Source organism: Ovis canadensis, chromosome 1 (genome assembly GCF_042477335.2).
Source record: "Ovis canadensis isolate MfBH-ARS-UI-01 breed Bighorn chromosome 1, ARS-UI_OviCan_v2, whole genome shotgun sequence".
NCBI classification, from domain to species: Eukaryota; Metazoa; Chordata; class Mammalia; order Artiodactyla; family Bovidae; genus Ovis; species Ovis canadensis.
In genome coordinates, this window is record NC_091245.1 from 216,751,688 (window position 1) to 216,772,215 (window position 20,528).

The 20,528-nt window shown below is 35.3% G+C and overlaps 1 protein-coding gene and 1 pseudogene across 3 annotated transcripts in view; one reads left to right on the top strand and one right to left on the bottom strand.

Moving 5' to 3' along the window:
- NLGN1 (neuroligin 1) overlaps positions 1-20,528 on the bottom strand; it is a 786,357-nt gene that overhangs the window by 532,045 nt on the left and 233,784 nt on the right. The gene's annotated exons all lie outside the window — the stretch shown is intronic.
- LOC138423643 (peptidyl-prolyl cis-trans isomerase A pseudogene) lies at positions 12,947-13,415 on the top strand (annotated as a pseudogene).

The following is a 20,528-nucleotide window of genomic DNA, read 5'->3' on the forward strand; positions in this document are numbered from 1 at the left end:
TAACGATCTGAAATTCAGAATATTTTACTTGCCCATCTTCAAATTATGTGCCTTTGATATTAAAAGATATTCATTTAATCTTCTCATGGTTCTTAAGTGGTTAAATAAGGTTTACTATAATTATCTAAATAGGTGTATGCCTTTCACATCCATATGATTGTATTATTGATGTAATATTTAAGCACACAAACAGAAAACAGTATTTTTTTAACCTAAATTATATTGCTCAAGAAACACTTTATATCAGCTTTTAGCTTGTCTTTCACTTTATTAGGTGTGGTTTTTTTTAAACAAATATAAAATGTCAAAATGAAACATTTTGTATTGGGTAAAATATTTACATAGATTAGAAAACATGCAAAATGCATACAAAGAGACTACAGGGAAGAGATTGTTAGTTCAAAGAATGTGGACAAGTTTCAATCAAAATGTGGAATGAAACATATCAAAAGTCAGTTCAAGAAAACAACAACAAAAAATGCCCCTCTTTTCAAAACGTTGTAATGGTTGGCATCAAAATCAAAGTTTAACATTCATTTTTTTAAAAATTAAAAATGTATATTCATATGTAACAACAAGCAAGAAGACAAAACACATCAAAAACGGGAATTAAAAACAACTCTTCAAAAAAAGACAAGAAGCAAAAAAATAGAAAAGGGTGGAAAAAATGATTGAGGCCCTTGTCATGCAAATAGGTTGGGTGGAGAAAAATACCTTCATCTTCAGCACCGTCATTATCACCTAAATCATCTGTCTGTTTCTTTGTAAGGGGACCTAGGATTGAGAACGGAGAAATGGAGGGAAAAAAAAAAAAGACATTTCAAGAATAAACAAGACTGAGGGGAAAAAATAAGTGCAAATACTAAAATTCTCAAGGATTATTTCCAAAAAGCGTGGGGGAGTGATTTCATCAAAGTTGGTTATCTATTTTGTTTGAGAAAAAAAAAAAATTCCCTTTCCCCAAAATATCTCACAGATTTGGCTTGTGAATATATCCAGCATAAAAAATACATATGGTTTGAAAGTCACATCATAAGCAAAGGAAATGATTTTTTTAATACCAACTGCATACAAAAAAAGTAAACAGTTTTATTAGCTGAAAGAACTTAATTTATTCAGTGTCTTTTCTAATTTGAATTGGTGACAACAATAAAGAAAGTAGGCCAAACTCATTCATTAATTTGGGACAATAACATTAGGGAAAACAGAGATGTAAAAATTTTTAGGGTTTTTTCTTTTCTTTTTTTTTTTCTTCTGTTTTATTGTAAAAGCATTAACACTTAGGTTTTACGCATTTTTATGTCACACATTTTCCACAACTGATTTTTTTAAAATTACTTGTCATTACACAAATATTTCCCCATGTGTTTTGATTAAAAAGGAGCCATGGATTTAAAACCTTTGCAACTTGCACAAATGTATGAATGAATCATCTCATCACTTGTTAGAGCAAAGGTACCACTGTAGACGTCAGTGTTGATAATTAAGGTAGTTACAGAGTCAGGGCTTATATTTCATAATCAATTTAGAAATATAACAAATTATGCCCTAGTGCAATTTCATGCCCAGTGTAGTTATTTATAATGGGTCATGTTTTAGGATAATAATTGTATTAAAATACTGTGAATGTTTAATAAATATTTTATTATTCTTAACAATATCAATTTGCTAAGAATAAAGTAGGGGAAGTCAAAGGCCATATGAAAGTAATTTTAAGCATCACATAATTGACATATTCAGCACACAAAAATGCATGTGAAGCCCTGCATTTCTTTTTGTTTCCACAAACATTTAATTTGTATGACATTTCATAATCCTCATGCAAGAAGCAATCATTACAAACACATAACACTCAAGTTAAAAGACAGCCAACCACATAACCATAAGCAAGAGAATTTTGTCATGCATAAAATAACAGTTATAGAAAAAGGAAGAAAAAAGAGGACTGAACGCCATATGTCGATTTTAATAATATAAATAGTAAAGAAGCAGGCATTAATTCTAAGCACACTTGATAGGAAGGGACTGTTAAACATTTTGAAATTTCTAAGTCTTTTCAGCAATTACCACGTATTGTTTATAATTCAAAACTACATTTAATATCACAGCCTTCAGAGAATAAAAAATACCATCCCAGAAAACAGAAGGGAAAAAATGAGACATATATGAGTATCATCAGCTCAAAGGGACAGCCTTGAAAAATAGTAATAACTGGCAAAGATCAAAGACTGGACATAGAGAAATTGATGATGTAACAGAAGGGACCCATTGATTACTCAGTTGTAAGGTGATGGTTTCAAGCCCATTCCCAATACAGAGGAGCTCTACACAGTAAATTAAATGGTAAATTTCGTAGTCCTGCAAGTAATCATTCCATTGAGAAGAAAAACTAGATGAAAGCAATAGTTTATAAGTAGCACTCCTTTGCAAGTTCACAGAAATCAAAATTTCTTGAAATAACCCTGTTTAAATGAAGAAATTGTCCTCAGTATTATAAGATGTTCATGCAACAATGTTGCTGCATTTCTGAAAAATAGAAAAACATTAATTTCGATTTTAAAATTACTGTATCAGAACTGTATTTGAAATATTGAATATCTTACATCATGTAAAATATTAGACTTAGAAAAATGTTACTTTTCTGTAATTACCTAAAGGAATAAATCAATAAACCTCAACAAACATATTTTCTTGCATTTCTATTTTCAAGGACATCATATAAAAATTATGGTTTTATTTACTAGTTAACAACACAGATTAAAGTACAGGATAGTTTCTTACTGATGCCAAAACACATCTGTTTTCCAATTTTAGCTAAATTACTTAATTTGCTTAAGTCTTGGCTATATTAGGAAACCCTTAATGTGAGCTCAATTTTTTTCTTTGCTACAGTGTTATTTCAATAATTTTCGGAGACAAACGTAAACCCTATCACAATTACATTAACTGTGTGGCTATATATCTCTCTTGGAAGATACCTTTCTCTCTCCTCTTAGGGTGCCCAAGGCAATTTACACGATTCCTTTGGGAAATCATTCAGGTTCTACAGCCAAGAGTCAGTGGTTTTACATACTTTGCTGCTAAGTCACTTCAGTCTTGTCCGACTCTGTGCGACCCCATAGACGGCAGCCCACCAGGCTCCCCCGGCCCTGGGATCCTCCAGGCAAGAACACTGGAGAGGGTTGCCATTTCCTTCTCCAATGTATGAAAGTGAAAAGGGAAAGTGAAGTCGCTCAGTCGTGTCCGACCCTCAGCGACCCCATGGACTGCAGCCTTCCAGGCTCCTCCGTCCATGGGATTTTCCAGGCAAGAGTACTGGAGTGGGGTGCCATTGCCTTCTCCTTTGCATACTTTACACACATACAAAATTGTTAGCTCCTGGTCTACATGAGATAAGATAGCAAAAACAATAAAATTTATTAACACAATATCTCCCAGTTGTCTGCATGGCGAACATAGTTCTCAGTTGCTATCTTGCCTCTGGGTCTATATTAGTAGATAAACCAGGAAAACAATACTATGTCTGTGGGAGAACTTTTCCACACAGAGAATGGCTGAACCAGCTTTTTGCTACATTATTTATAATCACTTTTCATATTCAGAAAGTTGCAATGATCTTAACTGATGTGAGATAATGATTACATACATACACTACATGGAACATCTTTTACTGTGGCAATTCTGAAGGGTTAGAAACATACAGGTACTGCTTTAGCATTATGAACAGATGAGGGCATCATTATTCAAAGGAAGGGTTAAGCCACTTTCTCAACTAAATAATTCCATTTTTTGAATACTATTTGAGAAAAAAGAACGTGAACTCAGTTGTGTCCGACTCTTTGCGATCCCATGGACTGTAGCCTACCAGGTTCCTCTGTCCATGGAATTTTCCAGGCAAGAGTACTGGAGTGGGTTGCCATTTCCTTCTCCAGGGAACTTCCTGACCCAGGGATCAAACCTGGGTCTCCTGCACTGCAAGCAGATGCTTTACCATCAGAGCCACCAGGGAAACCCTAGTGAATACTATTTAGTAGGTTTTGTTTAAAATCTTGTTGGATGATATTAAATTGTTTCCACATTATGGGTTTCAGTAGCATTTTAGATTTTAGTGAGTCAAGTACAGTTGGGTTTTGGGCTGATAATTTTCTAGCAAGAAAAAAAAAGGATTATAAAAAGAAAGAAAACAGATTTCCTTTATCTTATGTGCCTAAAGGCACTAAGAACAAATATCTGAGAGGTTTTGGGTTGCAAACTGAGAAACTAGAGTAAATATGATTATGGATTATAGAAATATCTTTACATGATCTCAAGATTCATCATTCCCAGGCTGGAAAGAAAACCATTTCCTTGATCTCTCTTCTTTCTAGAATATTAGCAACTCTGTCTCACTTTATTTCAATCTGTTACTATTGATGTAATTACTGATGCTTAAAAATTTTAAGTAGAAATATTTTAAGGGGTAATTGTCATTAATTTTCTAACAAAAATAGGCAACCACTATTTAGAGACTGTGCATTCCAGCAAGTTGATCACCATGACTTCCTCAAAGGGCAGAACATTTACCGTTCATCATAAATAACAATCATTATCAACATTCCAACCACAGCTTATGCTTCCTTTAAACTACAAATAGTGCATCTTCAAAACCAGCAGTTTAAATGGGCATCTTAAATCACCAAAGTATAAAGGAAATGAGTCCTCCTCAACCTGAGTGTGGAAGTGATTTATTCTATATTGAAACTCCATAGGGTCTGCCTTCCTTGAGGAACTCACTCATAACTCTTATGAGAGTTAATAAGAAGGTAGATCGCATGTCTTTTTGAAATGAAGTGAGAGTAATTACTATATTTTATATCTCCCACAGCCAATAAATAGATTCAGTGGTGAAACAACAGGACTAACAAAGGTACAGAAACTCCTAACCATGAACTTTGAACTCATTTAAATCCAAAATAGTTCCTTTTCCATTAACGTAATTCAAAGTATCATCCTTTACAAAAGATGCATGATGCATTCTTACATTTCAGAATCTGACCGCAGTGCCTTTTATATTTTGAAAAAGGAATAAAAATACCAGCATTTCTCTGTAGTTAACTGTAGATAATTATGAGCACTGAAATAATTACTATCCACCCACATTAAAGCTGCTTTTTATCATTCCCTTTGATGAAGGTCTAATATACTTTAGGTCTCAAATACATTAGAACTGATTATAAATTCCTTCATTACAGGTTCAATTCAGCAGAAATTATTCATACTTTGTGTCACACAAAAAATGGCAAGTAGGTTGAGGGTGTCACTAGCTTCTAATTCAGAAAGCTGTCCATGAGAAATGTGTCCTTCTTAAGAGAATCCATGTGGAATTTTTGGAATTATTGAGAGCTCCAGGCTCCAGTGAGTGCCACCATCATGGAGATGGAGAACCCTGGCTAAAGACAGTGCTGCACTCTTTCCCTGCCCTCTTTACCCAACAGCGTTTGAGGTAAACTGACTGTAAAAGGTTCCTAAGGCAGTTTCCACACAATGGGAAAATCTAAGAATGTTGTCATTGTTGTTTTGGAGCCACTGGAAGCAGGCTAAATCTTTTCAGGGATGGTGTTAGGACAAATTTATTTACAACACTAAGATCAAGGATGTAAAAATCTATGTCTGAAGAATATATGGAGGACAACACTAGACTTCAATACAGTTTAAATAAAAATAGAAGTATATTACTATATCTGATTTTTTCCAAATTGATAAACATTTAAACACAATGACTTTAAGAAATCAAATATCACAATAACTGGTGTCATTGAAAAGGTATTAAATTTTACCCACTGAAATTTATTCTATTTAATATAACTGTAATATATATCTCTTAAGAATGTAGAAATGCATGAAAGTAATTGACTTGGAATAATACTCATTAAGTTACTAATATTATACTACTTAAAGTTATCACACTTCTTAAACGATTATATGAACATTTATCAAAATATTATACCGAAAATACTTTTCCTGAAAATTTTTCAATTAAAAAATATTTTTTAATAATGCCATAAATCCACATTATGATAAAATTAAAATGCAATGCAAACAGCTGTAATAAAATACTAGAAGCAAACTTTGGAACAACTGATAGTTTTCAAAGAATCTATCTATTGTGCAAATTTTGATGGCACTAATATCTCATTCATGACGTTTCAGTATCCTTTAGGTAAGCTGACTGTTTACGCTAGCGGTTCATATGTACAAATGCTATGGAAATTGATTTCCAAGGTTATGAAAGCAGCAGCATTCTCTATATTTATCTTTGTGTTTGAAGAAATTGCCAATATGAACACAAAACATATTCCCTCAGACAGTTCTTTAGGGAAGAATACAGATGTTTGGGAAAAATACATGACATTTGGGAAAAAAAGAGACACTGTTATTAGAATCCAGAAAGAGAGGAAGAACAATTTTGGGTGGTCCCAGAGTGTTCTAAATAGTGTTCTTAGTGTTTTAAATAACACTGAACTGAAGAAGTACTTATTTATATTTATACGAAAAGTGAGTTTTTTCTTCATAAAATTACTTTGACTACAACCCTTAAAGTCAAAATAAAAATGTCTAAGATCTGGGGGAAAATTTTTAACTAGATAAAAAGTAAACTAAGTTAACCCCTAATCTGAGCATCACCAAATTTATACATGCTCATTATTTTTTAACACTATATTTATTTGATTTTTTAAAAAATGCAGATGCAATATTGCAGAGCTTGAAGAATGTCAGAATAATGTTCCTTTCCCATCTGGGACAATGTGGCTGTCTGCTATATAAACCCTTCAGTACTTTGAGGATACATTCTGTACTGCCCTAGCTTTCCACATATTATCCAGAGATGTACTTGGAGTATGATGAGGATACAAGTGCCATCAGATGCTCAGAGATATCTCAACTTGGCTAGATGATTGGGATGGCATCAATAGTCCAACTTCCCTCTCATGGCTGCCAATATTCAGTCATTCAACAAATGTTTAATATACTATGTTCTGTCCTCTAGATATACGGTGGGCAAAAAAGCAAGACATTTTCCCTTATGAAAATTTCTTTTGTAGAGAAAGAAACAATGAATAAATACTCACACACATAAGTGCATATTCAAAAACTGTGTTAAGGATATTAAGTCTTGATGTTACCAGATGTTATACAAGGGGATCTGGTTGAGCCCAGGCAGTTTTCACTGAATAAGTGCAATATAGCCTAATTACTGAAGGATAAGTGAGTACCAAAGAGTCGGATACGACTGAGTGACTTCACTCACTTCACTCACTCACTCACTCAAGCAGGAAAAAAGGCTGCAGATAGGTAAGTAGGGTGGGAAGCTGTCAATATAGCACGTGCAAAGTCTTAAAATGAGAGGGAACCTGAAGGTCAGTGTGGCTGCCATCTATGGTGCAGAACAGAGTAGTGGGTGATGACAATGAAGAGACAGACAGGCATCATTCTGAGCATGCAGCTCTTTCAGTCTGGGGAATTTTTTCTTAATCCTAAAAGCACCACGAAGCCATTTAAAAGATTCAAGCACAAACTGATAAACTCTGCTCTATTTGAATCTTAAACAGAAAATCAGAAAGAGGCAAAGTCATTCTAATAAATATGACAGAGGAAATTTTATATAGGTTTTGAATTATATTGTTTATTAGACAAAAATAGCTATATTAGAAGAAATTAGATCAGGAAAAGGAGTCTATAGTATCTTATTCTATTACTGTTTGCAAATATGTCACCAAAAAATGAAATCTAAGACACTAGCATATCTGAGATTTTATAAATATTTTAAAGCTTTCTTTTAAATCTATACTTGGATTTATTTTGCCTGAAAATTAATATATCCTAATTATTCTTATATTCATAGAAAAATATAGCCCACAAGCTATTCCTTCTTGGATATTTCATTCCTATTTCAGTATATCAGGGATGTCCAGCATGTCTACCTCAAAGTCTGTTTTAACTCCTATCATAGGTTTTGCTTTTTCTTTGTTTCTAAACTATAAATCTAGAAATAATCTTGAACCATTCCTTCTTCCTCCCTTTTGCCTTAACCAGACTTCATTACTTTTTCAAGAGAAATTTTGTTCCTGTCACTTTTTCCCCAAACTATTATTAGCCTGGTCTGTGGCCACCGTTACCATATGCTTGAATTATTATAGTAGTCTTATAGTTGCTCCCACTGTCATCCAGACTCTAGACTGTCTCCCAAGTCATCCTGTAGTCCATAAATTTTCGAAGTAGTAGATTACAATAGTTGTGAACCAAAAAAGAAAAAGATTTAATAATCATCGTCAACTAAAATATACACACATTCAACTCTTTCTAAGGCTAAAATTGCAAGCGCTCCAAGGGAATGGGAATGTAAAAGCATGTATAACAATTTTGTACTGTGAGTTTTAAAATAGTTATAAAGACAGATGAAAACTAAATATAGTTTAACACTCATTTTGATGTTTTAGAAATTCGTGAGCAAAAATAAGATTTTTTAAAATTCAAAATGGAAACAAATCATGTAAAATATGTTTTTTTAAATACAGTTCAGATTAGTGTTTATTAAACACTACTTTTGTTGTTTCATTACTCTGTTTAAAAATGTTTACTATCTCATTATTCTGTATTATCTTAGACTAAATGCCCAAGACTGAACCATAAGATACTCCTATTCTTTCTAGATTTCATCTTTTCATTCTACTGCTTTCCAAAATAAATCACATCTGAATTCTAATAAATATTTAAAGAGGAGCTAACACCAATTCTTTATAAACTCTCTCAAAAAAGACAAGAGAATGCTTCAAGATTCATTATGCGAAGCCAGCATTACTCTGATATCAAGATCAAACAGACTACAAAAGAAGAAAATTATAGGGATATCCCTGATAAATGTAGATGCAAAATTCCTCAACAAAATTTTAGCAAACCAAATTCAACAATATATTAAAGGAATCACGTACCATGATTGAATGGGATTTATTCAAGGATTTATTGAACCATTCAAGGATGGTTCAATACTCACAAATTAATGTGATGACACCACATTATTAAAGTAAAAGATATAAGTCAAAGATCATCTAAATAGATATAGAAAAAGTACTTGGAAAAATTAAGTATCTTTTCATGATTAAAGAAAAAAAGAAACCAAAAAACTTTTATCAAATTGTAAGTGGGAAGGTATCTCAGCTAACAAGAGTTCTGTATAACAGACAAGTGTATAGCTAAAATCATATTCAGTAGTGAATTACTGAAAGCTTTTCCTCTAAGATTAGAAACCAGAAAAGGATGCTTACTTTCACCACTTTTTCCAACATAGTACTTGAAGTTCTATCCAAAATAATTAGTGAAGAAAAAGAAATAAAATATATCCATCAGATAAGAATAAGCAAAAACTATGTATTTGCAAATGACCTGATATCACATATAGAAACTGTTAAAGTTATTAATACACTGTTTCAGTTAAGTTTCAGAATACAAAATCAATATATAAAAATCAGTTGTGCTTCTATAGCAATGAAATATGAGAAAGAGAATTTATGAAAACAATCTGATATATAACACCATCAAAAAATTAAAATTCTTAGTAATATATTTAACCAAGGCAAAATATTTATACAGTAAAAATTATAAAACATTGATGGAAGAAATTGAAGAGGACCCAAATAAATGGAAAGATATCCCATGTTCAAAAGCTGAAAGAATATTTTTTAAAAGCCCATACTACTTGAAGGGATCTACAGATTCAGTGCAATACCTATCAAAATTCTAGTGTCATTTTTTACAGAAATAGAACAAAAAAATTCTAAATTTTGTATGAAACCTCCAATACTCCAATAACCCAAACAATTTTAAGAAAGAATAACAAAGCTGGAGGTGTCACACTTACTGACTTCAAACTGTATTACAGAGCTATAATCAAAACAGTATGCACTCATATAAAAAATAGATATACAGATCAGTAGAACAGAATAAAGACTCCAGAAATAAAAACATGCATAAATGGCCTATTAATTTTCAATGGTGGAACCTAGAATATACTATAGAGAAAGGATAGTTTCTTCAATAAACAATGTTGGGAAAACTGGACAGCTACATGCAAAAGAATGAAATAAACCCCCATCTTACATCATACACAAAAACATACATACATTTTTTAATAAAAAATTAATAATTCATTAATTAAAACTCAAAATGCATTGTGACTTGAGAACAAAACATGAGATATTAAACTCCTAGAAGAAAACATCTTTGTCATTGTTCTTAGCCATGATTTTTTAAAAAATCTGGTACCAAAAGTAAAACAACAAAAGCAAAAATAAACAAGTGGAACTACATTAAACTAAAAAACTGCACAGAAAAGGAAACCATCAATAAAACTAAAGGCAACCTATGGAATGGGAAAAAACAATTGTAAACCCCATATCCAATAAGAGGTTAATGTCTTAAAATGTACAAGAAACTCATTCAACTCTGTAGCATGCAACAATAAAAATATTCAGAACATGAATAGACATTTTTCCAAAGAAGACCTACAAATGATAAACAGGTACATGAGAAGGTTCTCAGCATCAATAATCATCAGGTTAATGTAAATCAAAACCACAATTAGATATCACCTCACATCTCTTAGGATGTCTGTTATCAAAAAGACAAGAGAACAAATGCTGGAGAGGATGTGGAGAACAGTGAACACCTGTACACTGTCAGCAGGGATGTAAATGGGGACAGCCATTATGCAAAGAGTATGGAGGTTTCTGAAGAAGTTAAAAGTTAAAGTACCATACGATTTAGAAATCCCTCCTCTAAGTATACATCCAAAGGAAATGAAATCATTAACTCAAAGAGATATCTGTACTTCCATGTTCATAGCAGCATTATCCACAAATAACAAGGTATGGAAACAACCTAAGTGCCCATCGGCAGATGAATGGATAAAGAAAATGTAGTGAATATATTTACCACCCCACCCTTTAGTTAGTGTGTTAGTCATTCAGTCATGCCTGACTCTTTGCAGTCCTATGGACTGTAGCTTGACAGGCTCCTCCATCCATGGAATTATCCAGGCAAAAATACTGGAGTGAGTTGCCATTTCCTTTTCCAAGGGATCTTCTCAACCCAGGGATTGAACCTGGATCTCCTGCACTGCAGGCGGATTCTTTACCATCTGAGTCACCAGGGAAGCCCGTATATACACACAATAGAATATTACTCAGCTTCAGAAAAGAGTCTGCTTTGTAGTAAAATGGATGAACCTGGGGGGCATTATGGTAAGCTAACAAACCAGAAAGACAGACAGACAAATATTACATGGTGTCAATTAACACATGGAATGGTTAAAAGTCAAACGTATAGAAAAAATATAAAAATAAGTGGTAGGGTTTGTAAGGTCTGGGAGTGGGAGAAATAGAGAAGGGTAAAAACTTCATAAGATGAAGACAGTCTGAGGATCTAATGCACAACATGATAACTACAGCTATAGGTGATAACACTCTACTGTATAATTGAAATTTCTAAGAGAGCATAAGTTAAATATTCTTACCAAACATATGTGAGGAAAAACCAAATAATAAAAATAGAATGCTTTTCTTCCCATTGTAAGTCTTGTCACTATTTCATAGAAGCATACCCTTGCACTCACACCTTGTGTGTTGTATCCTATAGCATTAATTCCTTAAAGTTCTATTTATAACAAACTCAGAGAGGAGAAAATAAGACGGATAATCATAGGGCATCTCCTCAACAATAATATGTAAAAATTTTTTACCCTGAAAAAAGGAGTACTACTGTGTGTTTCTGCCTCAACTGCTATATTCAGGATATGAAGAAGATGCAGTTCTATACGCCTCAGCAAGACCTGATTGTGAAAATACCTTGATTCTTGGACATCACTCTATTTTAGGTCCATAAGTTAGATAAATAAATTGAGCCAGTAATTATTAAGATCCTATTATCCAAGTGGGTCTCACAGGGAAATAAACCTGTGAAGACAAGTTCTCTAATGCTGAAGTCCTAGGTAAGCCTAGTGGCTGAATGTGTGTTCCTGAGATGACTATGTGAGTTTCCAGTCTCCTGCATGCCTGTCCTTGTTAATCATCTGTGATCCCCAATGAAACAGTTTTACTCTTTCTACTCCACATACTCAAGCCCAAGTGGGTTGACTCTCTCTTACCATGTGAGCTTGAATCTGTTGGGGACACAGTTCTGTGCTCTTTCTCACCTGATGCAATAAATGTCAAATTTACACTGGATACTGTAGAAACACTTTTGAATCCAGTGATCAAATGGCCAGATTCATGGGGCAGACACTAGAGCTGGAAAGGGACCCTAGTGAATGACTATCAAATCCTCTTGCTTCACAGGTCCTCAACAAGACAAAAGTAGAGCATGAAATGACTTTACCTGGCCCCAGAGCTGGTCAAAAGCAGAGCTAGGTCAAGATTTCAGGTTTCTTACCTAGTTAGCTCCTTTAAAATAAGTCACATGGCAATAAAGGACAAGCAGGAAAATGGAAAAACTGAGTGTGGAAGTATCAGATATAATGTAGATCTTTTTAAAATGAACCACAAACTGATAGACTTGCCATAATTATATTACAACTAAAAGCCTTTAGGACTTCCCTAACCAGTATTTCATTTAGAAGTAATCAAAATCAAACTTTAAATAAAAATGAATATTTATAGAAACACCTTTAAATGGAAAAACTAGAAAAAATATTAAAAACAAGCCAATAGACTAGGAAGGACAAAGATCACAGAATTTAAACAAAATAAGTAATGTAAGTTAAGAGTAACAACTTCCTCACAGTGAATATTATTAGTAAACTAAATTGTTATGGAATAATTTAAGTGCAGATAAATGAAGTAGTCAACCTGACTTAAAAGAAGAGCAAGAGGCCTTGCAGACGCCGCCACTCCATAGCCTCCCGTGCTGTCTAGCCATGATCAACCCCACCATGTTCTTCAACATCACTGTCAACAGAGAGCCCTCGGGCCACATCTCTTTCAAGATATTTGCAGACAAAGTTCCAAAGACAGCACGGTGGTGACTTCACACGCCATAATGGTACTGGTGGCAAGTCCATCTATGGTGAGAAATTTGATAATGCAAATTTCATCCTAAAGCATACAGGTCTTGGAATTGTCCATGGCAAATGCTGGCCCCAACACAAATGGTTCCCAGTTTTTCATCTGCACTGCCAAGACTGAGTGGTTGGATGGCAAGCACATGGTCTTTGGCAAGGTGAAAGAGGGCATGAATATTGTGGAAGGCATGGAGCGCTTTGGGTCCAGGAATCGCAAGACCAGCAAGAAGATCACCATTGCTGACTGTGGACAAATCTAATAAATTTGAAATGTGTTTTACTTAACCACCAGACCATTCCTTCTGTAGCCCAGGAGAGCATCCCTTCACCCACATCTGCTTGAAATATCCTATAATCTTTGTGCTCTTGCTACAGTTCTTTGGGTTCCATATTTTCCTTACCCCCCTCCAAGTTTAGATGGATTGCAAAGTTATATTTATGATTACGAAATAAAAACTAAACAATTAAAAAAATAAAAAGAGCAAGAGCAGCTAGGGCTAATGCACAGCCATATAAGCCAATGAAATAGTGAAATGTTCTGTTGTTCAGTCACCTAGTCGTGTCTGACTCTTTGCGGCCCCATGGACTGCAGCAAGCCAGGCCTTCCTGTCCCTCACCATCTCCCAGAGTTTACCCAAGTTCATGTTCATTGCATAGGTGATGCCATCCAGCCATCTCATCTTCTGAAGCCCTCTTCTCCTTCTGCCATTGATCTTTCCCAGGATCAGGGACTTTTCCAGTGATTTGTCATGCAGATTGGATGACCAAAATACTGGTGCTTCACTTTTAGCCTCAGTCCTTCCAGTGAATATTCAGGGTTGATCTCCCCTAAGATCGACTGGTTTGATCTCTTTGCTGTCCAAGGAACTTTTTTTTTTTTTTTAGTTTTTTTATTTTTTAAATTTTAAAATCTTTAATTCTTACATGCATTCCCAAACATGAACCCCCCTCCCACCTCCCTCCCCATAACATCTTTCTGGGTCATCCCCATGCACCAGCCCCAAGCATGCTGCATCCTGCGTCAGACATAGACTGGCGATTCAATTCACATGATAGTATACATGTTAGAATGTCATTCTCCCAAATCATCCCACCCTCTCCCTCTCCCTCTGAGTCCAAAAGTCCGTTATACACATCTGTGTCTCTTTCCCTGTCTTGCATACAGGGTTGTCATTGCCATCTTCCTAAATTTCCTATATATGTGTTAGTATACTGTATTGGTGTTTTTCTTTCTGGCTTACTTCACTCTGTATAATCGGCTCCAGTTTCATCCATCTCATCAGAACTGATTCAAATGTATTCTTTTTAACGGCTGAGTAATACTCCATTGTATATATGTACCACAGCTTTCTTATCCATTCATCTGCTGATGGACATCTAGGTTGCTTCCATGTCCTGGCTATTATAAACAGTGCTGCGATGAACATTGGGGTACATGTGTCTCTTTCAATTCTGGTTTCCTCGGTGTGTATGCCCAGAAGTGGGATTGCTGGGTCATAAGGTAGTTCTATTTGCAATTTTTTAAGGAATCTCCACACTGTTCTCCATAGTGGCTGTACTAGTTTGCATTCCCACCAACAGTGTAGGAGGGTTCCCTTTTCTCCACACCCTCTCCAGCATTTATTGCTTGCAGATTTTTGGATCGCAGCCATTCTGACTGGTGCGAAGTGGTACCTCATTGTGGTTTTGATTTGCATTTCTCTAATAATGAGTGATGTTGAGCATCTTTTCATGTGTTTGTTAGCCATCCGTATGTCTTCTTTGGAGAAATGTCTATTTAGTTCTTTGGCCCATTTTTTGATTGGGTCGTTTATTTTTCTGGAGTTGAGCTGCATAAGTTGCTTGTATATATTTTTTTTTTTAATAATCAAGTTTTTTTTTATTTTTTTTTATTTTTAGTTTTTTATTTTTTAAATTTTAAAATCTTTAATTCTTACATGCATTCCCAAACATGAACCCCCCTCCCACCTCCCTCCCCAGAACATCTTTCTGGGTCATCCCCATGCACCAGCCCCAAGCATGCTGCATCCTGCGTCAGACATAGACTGGCGATTCAATTCACATGATAGTATACATGTTAGAATGTCATTCTCCCAAATCATCCCACCCTCTCCCTCTCCCTCTGAGTCCAAAAGTCCGTTATACACATCTGTGTCTCTTTCCCTGTCTTGCATACAGGGTCGTCATTGCCATCTTCCTAAATTCCATATATATGTGTTAGTATACTGTATTGGTGTTTTTCTTTCTGGCTTACTTCACTCTGTATAATCGGCTCCAGTTTCATCCATCTCATCAGAACTGATTCAAATGAATTCTTTTTTACAGCTGAGTAATACTCCATTGTGTATATGTACCACAGCTTTCTTATCCATTCATCTGCTGATGGACATCTAGGTTGTTTCCATGTCCTGGCTATTATAAACAGTGCTGCGATGAACATTGGGGTACATGTGTCTCTTTCAATTCTGGTTTCCTCGGTGTGTATGCCCAGAAGTGGGATTGCTGGGTCATAAGGTAGTTCTATTTGCAATTTTTAAAGGAATCTCCACACTGTTCTCCATAGTGGCTGTACTAGTTTGCATTCCCACCAACAGTGTAGGAGGGTTCCCTTTTCTCCACACCCTCTCCAGCATTTATTGCTTGCAGATTTTTGGATCGCAGCCATTCTGACTGGTGTGAAGTGGTACCTCATTGTGGTTTTGATTTGCATTTCTCTAATAATGAGTGATGTTGAGCATCTTTTCATGTGTTTGTTAGCCATCTGTATGTCTTCTTTGGAGAAATGTCTATTTAGTTCTTTGGCCCATTTTTTGATTGGGTCGTTTATTTTTCTGGAGTTGAGCTGCAGAAGTTGCTTGTATATTTTTGAGATTAGTTGTTTGTCAGTTGCTTCATTTGCTATTATTTTCTCCCATTCCGAAGGCTGTCTTTTCACCTTGCTTATATTTTCCTTTGTTGTGCAGAAGCTTTTAATTTTAATTAGATCCCATTTGTTTATTTTTGCTTTTATTTCCAGAATTCTGGGAGGTGGATCATAGAGGATCCTGCTGTGATTTATGTCTGAGAGTGTTTTGCCTATGTTCTCCTCTAGGAGTTTTATAGTTTCTGATCTTACATTTAGATCTTTAATCCATTTTGAGTTTATTTTTGTGTGCGGTGTTAGAAAGTGATCTAGTTTCATTCTTTTACAAGTGGTTGACCAGTTTTCCCAGCACCACTTGTTAAAGAGATTGTCTTTACTCCATTGTATATTCTTGCCTCCTTTGTCAAAGATAAGGTGACTTCAGGCTCTACTACAAAGCCACAGTCATCAAGACAGTATGGTACTGGCACAAAGACAGACATATAGATCAATGGAACAAAATAGAAAGCCCAGAGATAAATGCACACACATATGGACACCTTATCTTTGACCAAGGAACTTTCAGGAGTGTTCTCCAGTACCACAGTTGGAAGACATTAATTCTTGGGTGTTCTGCCTTTTTTGCTATCCAGAAAATGCTCTGTACAGGTCAGCAAATTACTGATTGTCCAGAAACCTCTACTCTAGCACCTCAGATGCTTTAGCTCTAGCCCCTTCCCCAGATGTCCTCAGTGTAGCAGATTTAAGAAACTAAAGGATTGATGCCTGGCACAGAAGGGGGCTCCCAGCACCAAGAGACATCACTATATAGGCTGATAGTCTTTCTGACTAGACAATTTATATTTTAAATATTACCTCTGGACTAATCTGAAAGACATTTCTAAACCCAGAATCCTATGACTCTAAATGTATTTCCTAAAATACATAGTAATACTTTTTGGTATTGTGAATGTGTTTAGAGACAGATATGTGTGTGTGTGTGTGTCCGTGTGTGTGTGTATGTGTTTCATTATCTGTTGTTTGCTGTTGTTCAGTTGCTAAGTCATGTCCAACTCTGCAATCCAATGGCCTGTAGTCCACCAGGCTCCTCTATCCATGGGGTTCTCCAGACAAGAATAGTGTAGTGGGTTGCCATTTCCTTCACCAGGGGATCTTCCGGGACCAGAGACTGAACTAGCATCTCCTACATTGGCAGGTGGATTCTTTACCATAAGCCACCAAGAAGCCTGTATATATAGGTTTAGAGACAGATACACACACACACACACACACACACACACACACATAGTTTCAAATAGTGACTCTTTCATGTGCTGATTGTGTAATTTGCAACCCACTCCAGCGTTCTTGCCTGGAGAATCCCAGGGCCGGGGGAGCCTGGAGTCTATGGGTTTGCACAGAGTCAAACACAACTGAAGCGACTTAGCAGCAGCAGCAGCAGAACATATTTTTTAACTTCATAGATTCTTACCAGCCCAATGCCAATGCCCCTTAAACGTTGTTGTAATCATTAAGGTACCTAGGAAAGGGCTTAACATAGAGAAGTTTGGTTAAATTTTTGCTTGTCTTTCACCTCTCTCCTATCCATTGACTCAAAACAACTTCTTAATATGCACACACATACACACACACTGACACATATACTTCCTTTCATAACATGTTCTAAAGAGAAAGGACTTAGAATTAGGTCATTCCCACTCAGTCATCTACCAGCTATATGACTTTTGCAATGTTCTTATGCTCTGTATTACTCAAGCATCTTTAAATATAAAGTTGGAAAATGCCAACAGAACAGAATAGAATCCAGTAAGATTATGTTAAAGTACTTCTTCACTCAAGAACAATTTCCCTGTTATCTATACATAGCTCCATATTTTGACAATGACAATACGCCAGAAAGAGCTTTCTGGATGATCTTATGTCTAACAAATAATGGATTTTCATATATTTTTAACAGTTAGGCTAAGCCAAGCAGTTCAGCATACTGATTAAAGCAGAGGTTCTAGAACTCTGCTACCTAGTTCAAATCCTGCCTTGGCTAATTACAAGTTCTTTGATCTTAATTTCTCTATTTCTTCATTTATTGGTTTGTAAAATAAGGACATTAATAATGACAGCTACCTATGAGGTTGTTATAAGAACTAGACAAAAATATCAAACTGCTTACTTGATACAATGTAAATAGGCAACCAAAATACTAGCTATTGTAGTAAAGTAGGTAGTATTATCTTTAGTTAATAGTTTAGGAAATAGAAATTAATGAACTTGTTCAAGAAAACTGATACTATATTAACTACTCCACATGGTTGATCACACTGACTCCTCACAACTATTTCAAATCCCAGGATTATTATTATTCTGTTAACAGGTGAATTGGAGAGGGAGTCTAATAGGAAAAAAAAATTAATCCAGTACCTTTTTCTGTAAACAAGGAGCCAGGATGTGGACCCAGATATGTATTATTCTGAAATTCATACTATCAGGACTATTCCATGCCCTCACAGAATATCACAAAAATGTTTTAAAAATTGCGTTCAGGGAGATCAAAAGAATAGCAGTTAAAATCCAAGAGAATCTCAATGAGATGGATATATATATATATATCTGAAATCTGAGACTCCTTACTCACGCTGCTTCTAATCTGTTACATGGCATAGATGCAGTGAAATGATGAAGAAAACATAAATGAAACAATTACAAATGCGGGAAAGTAGAGCATAAGATGTGCTGAGTAACTCTTCTACGGTATGAGGAAAGAGAAACAAGACTGTATACACAGGATTAAAAAATAAAGACATGTGTGAGTACTGTGCTCTGCAGAAGGAAGGAGTCTCATAGATGTCCTGTCCCTAACAGAGACATTGAGTACACAGGAAACCAGCTTTATACAAGCAAAGCAGCCTGGAAGAAGTCAGGAAGCATGAGCTATTTAGATGGAGAACATCACATTTGAACCAAATCTGTTACTTTGTCCCTAGGCTAAGGACCCCACAGGCACATTAGAGCCTAGATGAAGCTATGAGCAATTGCTCTCACAGTACCCAAAGGCCTTACAGGCATGAGATGGTTCACCGCAAAATGACATCTGCCAGGATCTGTGAGCCCAAATTACTAACGAAAGAACTAGGTTCTAGGTTGAACTCCACGATTTAATCTGTGTGACATTGTTCAAGTTACTTCATATCTCTAAACCTCCCTTGCTTTAGCTGTAGAAAGGAAAAGACAATGCCTTCTATCCATCTCAGGAGATTATTGTAGAATCAAATAAGATGATGTCTATGAACATATTGCAAAAGGCTTTTCCATAGGAACCTTGTATTACCTAATTATTAGTAAGTGAAGCATAAATCATGGGGACTACCAATTACAAAGGTCACAGTTATGACACAAAGAACTGGCTGCATCACATATTCAAAAGTATCTGTATTATCTTTAAAAAATCCACATATACTTAAGACAATTATTAAAATAAAAATCTACTTGCATCCTTACATGTCTATAAAGAACAAGTTTTGGAATCAGATTTCCTGTTGCTGCATTCTGGCTCCACTGTCCTCCCTATTGTCAGACTTTAAGCAAGTTACTTGAAAACCCTGGCCCTTGATTTATCCATCTGTTAATTGAGAATAGAAATATTATAAAGCTCATATATTAAACGTGGTAATAGGGCTTCTCTGGTGGTCCACTGGTCAAAATCTGCCTTGCAATGCAAGGGACATCAGTTCAATCCCTGGTTCAGGAAGATCCCACATGCTGCAGGGCAACTGAGCCCATGTACCACAAGTAATGAGCCTGCACTCTAGAGACCGCAGGCTGCAACTACTGAGCCCAGCGGGCCACAACTACTGAGGGCTGTGCAATATGCCCTAGAGCCCATGTTCTGCAATAAGAGAAGCCGCCACAGTGAGAAACCTGTGCACAGCTGGAGAATGGCCCCCGCTCACTGCAACTAGAGAAAGCCTGTGCACAGCAACAAAGACCCAGCTTGGCCAAAAATAAATAAATTAATTAAAAAAAAAAACTGGTAATATATCTGGTACTTCTAAGCCAGTCTCTGGTACATTTTTAAGGACACACTAAATATTAAGAATTATTATTAAAATAGTAATTGAAACATTAAAAAACTAGATTAATTGATACTAGGGCAACTGCACAATAAAATAATGGAAAGTAAACATTCCAAATGTATTTAATAAAACCATTACCCTTTTGATATCTAGCCATTATAGACTTGAAAATGAAAATTTTTTTCAAAACAACTTTCTTTTTTTATCATTTTTGGCAAAATGTCAGGTCTGAATTTGTAGCATTATAAAAAAATACAGAAAATTTAAAAGCAAAATGTCATAACAATTCTTTATTTCCATTGTAATAATAATCATCAAGAAGAGAGTTGACAGGTTTGAGAGAAGCTAGCATTCTCATACTTTACCCAGTTAAGATGCCAAAAAAAAATTTGCCGAAAGGTTAAGAATGATATTCAGGATGAGATTATGTTTTTAAATTATTTGAACATTAAAATATTCTTGTTCATTCTATTATCATCTCAGACATTCTAGCTTTATTTCATATGTG